A 10470-nucleotide genomic window follows, 5' to 3' on the forward strand; every position below is an offset into this window, starting at 1 on the left:
ATATTATTTTTATTAACTTTCTAGAACTCCTTCTTGTTCTGTTTTCATTCTACCCTGTCCTTGTCTTGTGAATGCAAGACCTTCTATCCCTCAGAGAAAATTGATTAATATCTACATCTAACTTCTCTTATTTTACTGGAAACATGTATGCTTTCTTTAGAATCACAGTTTCTGTTTATCTTGTTATTTATTTTTTGTATTGCATTATAAGATTTCCTCTGGTGATTGTCTTTATTATATTCAATTGCAGAATTATCCATTTAGAAATTCTGGGTTGTTCCAGCATATTTTAGAGCAGGATGTAGCAAAGTTGACCAGGAGCTCATTGTTTGTTAACTGGCAATCTTGTTTTATATTAATTTGGTGAGAGGTCAGCTATTGACTGGAAGAATCCATGCCAGAATTTTTTAAGGGCTTATTTGGTGTCACTAATACCTGCACAATTGCCTAATTCTCCTCAGACTGTTCACTTCATTCTTTAGAGACACACCCTCAGGTGTTACTAGGTAAATGCCTGACTGCTACTTTTGCTCTTAGGGGTAGGTGTTTGTCTGAAAATTAATCCTTTTGTTTTTCAGTCCCTAGGGCCATACATGCCTTTTACCATCTATGTTGTCTCCATACTCTGCTGGTATATTGGTCCCTTTGCAGCTGATTCACTCTTCACGTATTTTCGGAGCTTTGTCTTTTTGTGCTTTCTCAGCCACCACTTGATCCATTTTTTGTCTTCCAGTAATCTCTTGGAATTTCTTATTTGCTGATGGCCTCCCTAAATGTCTTTTCACTTTTGGACATTAATAAACTCCATCTTAGGATGGAGGAAAATTGCACATGCTGCCATTCTGAATTGAAAGCTCCCAATTCTTCCTCTTTATTTTCTTTTTATTCATACAACATTTTTCGTGTTGCTGATCTGTGATTATGAATGAAAGCAAATCCAAAACACACCATCATAAAAAAATGCATCTTTTTTGGGGAAGAATCTGTCTGGCAAGCTAAATTGGAAACCTAATTTTTTAAATCTCCAAAACAGTAACTGCTAGTGTCAGATTTGAGCAAGAGCTTGAGCCTGGGAGACTGGAGCTCAGTGCTTATGTGCAGAACCCAGGCAGGAGGCAGAGGGCAGATCCTGCTCTCTGTGGTTCATAATCATCTCAACCTGAGAATTAGGACTCTTCTGAGAGATAAATGGGTTCAGTATGTAGTGTCACCTTGTGATTCAGATTATGACAAAGAATACAGCTTCTCCTGGATTTGTGTCTGAGGCTTTCAGGCCCAACCTATTTCCTGCCTGACACCTGTTGTGTAGGGTATGGGGAAAGGGATGTCCTCATCTTTTCCTAAGAAGGTTTAAGCTGGCCCAGATAACTTGGGCCTCGGTTATTTGTCCTATGTCCTAGGTCTTCTGTTCCTGACTGAAGCCTCATGCTCTCTCCTTATTTCTCATCCCTTCACATTCTGAGGTCATTATGTCTGGTGTCTGTAATCTTGGGGAGCCACCAACTGTGAATTGACCCAGTTGAATAGCCCAGAGAGAAGGAAGGAGCCTCTTTCTCTCCTAAGTATTTTCAAGTTTTCACTTAGGATTGGCAACTGTTATTTCCTCCTGTTTTGACCATACAAAAGGGAAATGGGGATGTATCTATACCCGATGGGGAGGAAGATGGTCCCTGCTTCCGACAGAGCGAATTGTGTCTGGAGGCTTGATGCTCACCACTTCATGTTGGGTCATGTCAGCCCTTCAGCTCTCTGCTTCACACCTCCCTTCCTGCATCTCCTCTGAGATCAAACCTTGTTGTGTGAATCACCATGGAGGTTCAGTTGATTAACAGAAATGCAATATGCAAAACGGGTTTGTCACTGGGAGTCAATGAATGGCTTCAGGTGCCTCTCCGCATTCTGTCAGATCTGCTATGTCAGGTGATTGATAACTGGGCACATTGTCAAGAGGCTGAGTCTAATTTGTTCCCTGCCATGGTAGCAACACTTGCTGCAGAGTCTTTTGTCATTTGAAGGACATGGCTTTGATTTTTGAGGGAATCTTATTGGGATAATAGTTTTATTTGTAAAATAATGAAAATCTCAGAGATTTGCACATCCTGAACTGTGAGGGTTTCATGTTTATCCACCCAGTGGATAAAGATTTAATGACTGGCTAAAATTCTTTCAAAAGTTGCACATCCTTGTCATCTTTGAATCACATAATAAAAACAAACATGTACAAAATTGTGTGCCTTAAATTATTTGATAACTTTAAATTTGCTCTTTCAGCAAGAAAAATATAGAGACTTTATGTTAGTAGAATTAATTATGCCTAAGACAATCAATACTAGCCATGAGGAATGACTAAGTCTAGAGTCACACTAAAAGATTCTCACTCTTTGAGTTATCTAGGAAAACAGTGCAAAATTTGTTTTTAACACTGACAATGTGATTGTGTCTTAAAATATCATAAAACAATGAGTCCATAAGTCCCTAAAAATGTAAAAATAAAAATAAATATATCCAAATAAGTGGAAATGAAGGTATCTGGCAATAAGTTGCAATCAGATCAGATGCCAAGTAAATGGAATTCTAAGGACCATTAGTTTTGAAAAATATGTTTATGGCAATAATTTCATGTTTCTAATACAACTATCAACCAAGTCAACCATGTGGAGCTGTGAGCCATTCTTAGAAGTGACTGGAGACTCTGGACAAAATTAACCCAAAGACAGAGGACCTTGGAATGGCAATGTATCTCTACAGATTGTGGGATGGAGGACAGGAGTGACTGGGAATTGTGGTCACACTTGCCTTATGGAGTAGAGTCGGTATGACAGCTTGGGTCGGGGTCAGGCCATCTGCTTCATCATCTCTCTTCAGTGTGAAATTCAGACAAAATGAGATAAGGCCCATGAGGAGTTAAGAGGTAGAGGTCTAAGAAAATGTTCTGGGAAATCAGATGTGGACAGCATGACCTCATTGCAGATCCCCAAATTCACCTTAATTCTTCATGAGACTGGCCTTCATGCCTCTGTGACATCATCAAACACCCTTGGGTTGAAAGGAATTCTTCCTACCCAAGAGCTTGGTCCCCTTTGAGGGTACCCCCTGCTCTGCAGTGTCCTAATGAAGGGGCTGGGCTTGAACACTGTCCTCTAATAGAGGAATATGACTCTTGACTAGGAAGTCTTATTCCCTTGTTGGTCCCCTCTATCACCCTTGTCCCTGACTCCAGTGGCATTGTCTCCAGGTGTCCTTGAGAGGGTGGGACACAGTGCCATGCCAGAGCAAGTCAGCTAGGAGAAGCCCTATTGAAAGGAATAAAAGAGCCCCAAAAGAAGTGAAAACACTCTTGCCATGGGTGGAGAAGTGTCTGCCGCTGCTTTTAGGGGAGTGTTTCCTTAGAGAAGAAAGAACTAAGTACGTGTTAACAAACTAACCCTACTCGATCCAGGGCCTGGGTGGGGGCGGGGGGAGGCGGGATTTACAAAGAACCTTGAAACTATAGGACCTGGAGCTTGATATGGAAGTTATACTTAGAATGGAGGACTTTGAAATGTAGTCTGCAGAGAAGCCTGTTTTCTGGTGATAAGAACAGACCATCATTTGATGGCCAACACATATATTCTCCATTGGGTTGTTCTCACTAGGCTCAAATTCGGTTAGGTGCGCCATCTCTCTGTCATGGCCATCAGACAAATCCACTGAACCGGGACCTAAGTTCACCCTGTCAGACCTGATATTGCTCTTTAAAGCCAGGGATGCCTGCCCAGGCTGGCCGCTGGATGCATGCATTTTTGCCCTTCATCCTCCTTTGGTTGTGATCCATTGTCTACATCTGTCATTATTCCTAATGACCTTGCCTTGTTCCCTGTGATTCGGTAGACATCATTGCTCTTTCTAAGAATTGGTTGGGATCTGAAATTTTAAAATATGACAGAAGGAGAGGAATTCTTCTGCCCAAACATGCTAGACAACATATTAGGCTTGAAAGAATGGATTTGAGATATCTCAGTGGTGATGACCTACATTGCTTGTCTAACTGCAACTTCCTGTATCCGAGACCTCTGGCAGCTGTCAGCCAGTTGGGTCACCGCTCCCATTAGTTCTGAACACTTGAGGCTAAATCTGGTTGGGCTGTTGCTCCATGGTGGGGTACAGCTTTGACCACAAAAGGTTCACAAATACAATTGAGGGTTAAGATGAGGAATATGAGGCACAATAAGTTGAATTGCAATGAGAGTGCTTGGCAACCTGTCAAATGTTGTCTGGTGGCTCAGAGTTTGTGCTGTCTTTTCAACAGAGGGCCCTTTTTGTGCACTGCATGTATTTTTGTGATGACCCTCAAATCATACTGTGCTTCTAAGAATTAGACATGACTTTGAATTGGAGTCTTGTTATTTGTGCTAAAAGGAAAGATCATTAGATGAATAGAAGCTTACAAACCACTCTCAAGACTTTTTCATATATGACTGTATTTGACTATGGTTTCATGCACCAGATTTTGGTAAATTAGAATACACATCTGATTGAATGGATATTGAGCACCTTCTGTGTGCCCAGTGCTGTACCAAACACTTAGGTATGAGAGAAAATGAAAGAGAGCCAGCAATCCTCTAGAGGGTAAGTTATCGGGGGAGATCCATGTGAATGTCTGTATGGGGCACTCCACGAGGCAGAGATGGGGTCAGTATTGCAGACCAGGTTCCCGTTGGAGAGCTATTTCCAAATATTCATAAATATCTTTGGTATGGGAGAATATTTCCAACTAATAATTTAGACGAACAAAGCCTTCTCAATTTCTCATCTCTTACATATTCACGTTTGAATAGTAAAAAACTATTCAACAAAAATTTTACATAATTCTGCATTTTAATTTCATATGCCCGGCAGCACTTCTTTCTTTTAGTCATAATATTAAATCCCCTCCTTTTGGGGAAATGCTCCCCATATGTCTCCCTCCATCCCCCAAGCTACCGCACACATTCTAGTCTTTTGCTTTGAAGGTGGGAACTGCCGTCTCCTTCCTGGACCATGGGAGTTGGTCTAGTTGTAGATTCATGGATGCTTGTGCTTGGAGTTTTGTTGTTGCGTCTAAACCGTGGATCTTCTCTCATTAGACTCCTCCAGAGTAAGCTCTTTCAGAACAGAAAACTTTTCTGTCTTCTTCCCACCCATGTCCCTACTGCCTAGAATATGTCTGCTACATTGGGGGTGCTCAATCAATATTTGTCTGAAGAATGGCTGAATTGATTTATGGATTGAGAAAAAGAATGGACACGTGGCCCAAAGTGAGAACGTCCCCAGGACTTTTCTGAAAGCCTCGTATGAGGGGTCTCTCTTTTTATTCATCATCAAGTTGCAGGGAAAGTAACAGAGCTTGTGGGTGGCCTTACCCCTGCACCCAAATAAGGTTAAGGGATGTAGATGGCGTACAAGGAGAAAAGCTGTTCTGGGAGATAGGGCTGGTCTCTGACTCCAGCTGCCCCTAGGTTCAGCAACATTCCTTTTCTGACCAGTAACGAGCCAGAAAGTTCCCCTTTTGGGTAAATAGGCTTTCGTCACATGCGACCAAAGAAACCTGGTAACCCGACCCATCAAGTCGGGAACAAAATGAGTCTGCTTAAAGCGACACATCCTCAGATTTGTCCTTTTATCTCTAACGTGAAGATAATATCCTTCTTTCTCTAACGCTATTTATAAAAGACCAAATCAGATCGTGTGGATGAAAACGCTCTGCAAACTCCAGTCTTTCCTGAGCGTAGGTGCCTGCTGTTTGCTCGGTACCTTAGCAACATTGCTTATGTGGAATCGGTACCTAATTTCTCACCTGTGAAACAAGCTGTCTTCCCTGGATGCTCTCTTGGCCTCATCCATTCCTTCCCACTGCTCCATGGTCTTGGGATCAGAGATGCATCATGGCCTCTGTCCAGCCTTCCTTCTGACACAGGAATCATCTCATGAAGTCTCTTCCTGCCCAAAAAAGCAATCTTTCTTGCATCTTGCTTCCCTCCCCAGTCACCTCCACATGTGCTTTTCTTTTTAGTAGCCAACTTCCATGTGTTCCTTGCCCATCTTCTGCTTCTTCCTTGCCCTGCCACACCAGACTTTCCACCTCCACTGCACCACCAGAACCCCAAAGTTCTGCCAGTGGTCTGCGGACCGTCACTGCTGTGCACCTGTATGTATGCATGTGTGTGCACGTGTGCTTGCGGGGAGTGTGACTGTGAGCTTACCGCTCTCACTGCTGCTGGCTCCCTCATACCCATTCTTCGAGACTGAACTGGATTCTTGCAGCTTTGTGGAGCCCCTCTGCCCTCCCCAGCTACGGACCTCCCTTGCGCAGCCCTCCACTTTTCTCTGGCTCAGGCATGCTCCTTCGGAGTTGGTTCTGCACGGGCCCTGGTATACCTGATGCTTCACGTGCTAGGTTCAACTCCTGGAACCACACTTCTGAGGAGCAGTTCAAAGCCAACTGCTCATTTTGTGTCTGTCTTGTCCTGAGGTTCCGTTGATGTCTTGCGTTTCCAGGAAGCCTTAGCACTTGCAGCTGAGGTGAACAGTGAAACACTTCCTTCTTCCCATCAAAATCTGAGAAATAACCGGCCAGGCTGATCCACTTCCCATGAGACCCACGCGAGGGCCTCAATGTTAATTGCATGTAACCTACCGTAGGCCCTCATTTTTTCCCTTTATACAATAACTAATATGTAAACTAGGATTGCACTTGGACATTCCTTTCACTTAGATTCTATTATTGAGGCCCAGCACGTGAGAGAGCCATAACCCATTTCATTAGCAGACCAATCACGCCGGGTGTCGGACCGAGGTGCTTGTCCGTGTGAGTCACACTGGCAAATGTGACATATAGCGTGGCCGACGTTGACACGTGAGGATGAGAATAATGGTGAATGTATAATTAAACAGAAAATCCAACTCTGGTGCAATGGAGAAAAGTAGAAGTTCTGGGCGATCGTCATACTAATCTTCCACCCTATAAAGTTTACCCCTGATGGATCTTATACAATAGTGAGGGTGTTTGTGAAAGTACATGCCCCTGGGGGCGCGCCTCCCTCCCTTCCTTCCTGAAGGCTTTTGCCACACATCCACTCAAGCTCATCACTGCCCTCCTCCCGGTGGACTCGGTAGACTCGTGTGGCAGCATGGCCTGGCCAGGGGTCATGCTGGACGTGGCTCGTCAGGGTCAGGCCCGCTCAGAGCTGCCCCCGGGGCACCAAGGAGCCTTGACAAGGAGCTGGCTTTGCTCGTTCTCTTACCACGTTTGCATAGTCATGTCCCCCGAGCTGTACCAGGCCCTGCGGAAATGGACAGATGGGCTGTGCACACTGAGATGCCGTGTGCTGGGCGCCAGGGTGACAGGGGCTCTGGCACCACCGATCTGCAAACTGGTCCTGGAAGCTCTGTCTTCATCACACAGAGCCCTGCTTGGAAGGAAAGGCTGATTTGAGGAGTTTCAGGGTGGAGGCCAAGCCTCCCTGGAGGGTTTCCCAGCGGCTCCCACACGCCCCTCCCCGCTCCAGGGCCCAGTAGGCTCCTGTGGCGGTGGGGGGGGGGAGCATGGCTGAGGGGGCCTCCTCCCACTTTGGCTGTGCTTTCGGCTGCCCCACCGCCCAGCCAGAGGCACACACTCACCTCCTGAGCCTCATCTCTTCATGCTGGGGGCTGCAGGGAGCCAAAAGGGACCCTGTGTCTGTGCCTCCTGTTTGGAGGGTTGCCTTGCCTTGAGGGTTCCTGAGAAAAATGTGGGGCTGCTGGGGGCCATGGAGCTCAAGGCCTGCATCTGGCCCACCCAGAGCTCCGGGGATGGGGGGGCCCTCCGCCTTCTCTGACTTGGATTTCTGCAACACGAGTCTAACCCCCGGGCAGCCGCCGTGTGGCCACCCTCACTGCAGCTGCTGGGGACCCACGGGAGCCCGAGCTCCTGTCAGATTCCAGCCTGGAGCCTGAGGCAGGGGCCGGAGGGAGAGGGGGGACGGCCACCACCACCTCCGCAGGCTTATTCCCCAAGGCGGGTGTCCCCCTCTGCCTCTCGGTCACTCGCCACTGAGGCCGCAGTCAGAATGCGTCTGTCTTGCCCTGAGCCGTCAAGCGTGGCAGGGTGTGCTGTAGAGATTCAAGCCAGATGTCGAGTGCTGACTCTGAGCGAAGAGACCCACTTGATCAGCAGCCCATGACTTCCCGCTAACTCTGAATGTGTGCCGTACCCTCGGAGCAGTGGCAGGCTGTGAGCTCCCCAGGGAGCACCTCCCTCATGAAGCCCCTCGGGATTACTCCCGCCGTGGAAGGTCAGTCTTGCTGCTCAACACTCTGGGCACTTACTCCACACCGGATATGATCTGCTGATTCCTTTTTCCTGAGCTACCTGTGATGTCTCAGCGAGCAAGCGCGGTATTTCCCCGACTCTCCTGTCAAGGGCTCAGACAGACTCGGTGCCCTTGCACTTCTGAAGATGGAGGGGTAGTGGCCAGTGCATCGGTCGCAGGCTTTGCAGGCACACATCCTTGTACTCGAAGTACTTCTCCTTCTGGTAAAACGTTTCATCCCCCTGAGCCTGTTCCTTCCTCTGCAGGGGAGCCGCCCCAGGGCTGCTGCAGGCACGTCCGGTAAGTCATCGCAAAAGCACCAGGAATGCTGCTGGGCTGCAATAATAGCAATTCTCCTACCTATTTTCCTACCTATTCTCGCCCTACAAGAAATGCTGCAAGAGCTGCTCGGGGTACATTAGTGCCCTGGACAGGAATGGGGAAGGGGGGGTTCCCGGCCCGAGAGTGGCTTGGGTCCACGGCAGTGCGCCTGGGAGGAAGTTGCTCCCCCACACAGCCGGCCTGCCCGGGGTGCCCTGCTGACGTGCGGGGAACCACCTGCCCTGGGTCAGCCGAAAAACTGACCCACTACAGCGCCGCTCTCCTTTCTGGAAGGCCCTGGAGGCGGCTGCAGAGTCTGCAGGTGCTGCAGAAAGGCTTCCTTGGCCAGTTTGGAGTTCACCTGGTCTGCCGGGAGGGGGCTGCACAGGAAGTGACGCCTTGACCTTGGGATCATTCCCAGGCTCCGGGGGACCCTCAGCATCCTATAGCTGTTTTAGCTGTCAAATCGGAGTCTCGGGTCCTTCTTGTCAACTCTTCTTTTGCAGATGGGGAAACCAGGGCCCACAGGAGGTCACTGGGGGGTAAGGCCAGAGCTTAGGTTCTGACATTGGCCCTCTGTCAGCAAGCATTGGCGAGGCTGCCTCCAGTCGGCATGGGGCCTGGCCCCTTACTCTCAGCTCTGCAGTCGGTGGCGGGGAGGCTGTGGACGGAAAGGCACGGTCCTCGCCCCCTTTCAGCTGTGCAGCCTGAGCTCAGGAAGTCAGTGTTCCTCGTCTGGATTTTTGTTTCTTTCTCTGGGTGAAATGAGAGTCAGAACTATTGCTTTGCAATAGGCCTCGCTGCCTTAGAATGGAAAGAACCCTTCCGTGTTTGCCTCTCTGATGACGCAGGGCGGGCCTGCGACAGCGTGGGCCTTCGCCCCCCATCCTGAGAGCTGGCTGCTCTGGGCTGGGTTTGGGGATCAGTTGATGCCCACCCCCTTCTCTCGGTCACTGAAGCTGCTCTCTGCAGCCGCAGAGGGCCCTGGCCCCACTGGGCAGGCCGTGTGGTGCCAGCAAGGCCTGGCCCCGGGTCTGTGCCACCGCCTCCCACCGCGCGCCTCTCCCCGGAGGAAGCTCATTTCCTCCTCCTCCTTCCTTCCTGCTTTTCTTCATCCTCCTTTTGGTTTGTAGCAGTGCCCTGCCGGGTCCCCGGACTGGGGCTTCAGAGGCAGTAGTATGCCTCCTGTTGAGGTGATGAGTCAGGGGCAAGACATAGAATCGATCCTTCTGGAATCTTCTAGGTAGATCCGGGCAGGGCTAGGACAAGCGGATCCCCTCTTTGCATCTTCCCAAATTCTATGGAAGTGAGAAGGTGGCCAGCAGAGGGGAGACGCCTCCCGGGCTATGAGCTCAGTAGCCGAGCGGCTGGACTGTTCCTTTCCTTTCTGGGATGGGGCGCCTTCGCCCCCCCAGCTCACCTAGGTCATGTGAATAAAATAGCAAGCTCCCTTGTTTGTGGCATCCAGGCCTAACTCGAGCTCACTTGAACTTGGTCGGGAAATAAAATGCTTCATCCCATCAGTACTTTTCAAAAGAGCTCTTCAAAAGTGTGATCAAAGGGTCAGTGGCCTGCCCACTGCTCGGGCTCTCGCACGTCTGGGGAAGGACCTCTCGCTCCCGGCTCTGAACCCTGCGTCTCCCTTGCTCCCAGAGCCCCCACACAGCAATAACTTATTACAGTGGAGTGTTTTCAATTGTGCATATGGGGGAGGGCTTCAAAACAGAGGATCTGAAAGCAGCATCTCTTAGAGAAAACATTGTGGAGCTGGCTTCTCTTGATTTGAGTTAAAGAGAGAGAGAGAGAGAGAGAGAGAGAGAGAGAGAGAGAGAGAGAGAGA

This window comes from Callorhinus ursinus, unplaced genomic scaffold, assembly GCF_003265705.2.
Source record: "Callorhinus ursinus isolate GAN/ISIS: 27379988/994484 unplaced genomic scaffold, GSC_fseal_2.0 scaffold58, whole genome shotgun sequence".
NCBI lineage: Eukaryota > Metazoa > Chordata > Mammalia > Carnivora > Otariidae > Callorhinus > Callorhinus ursinus.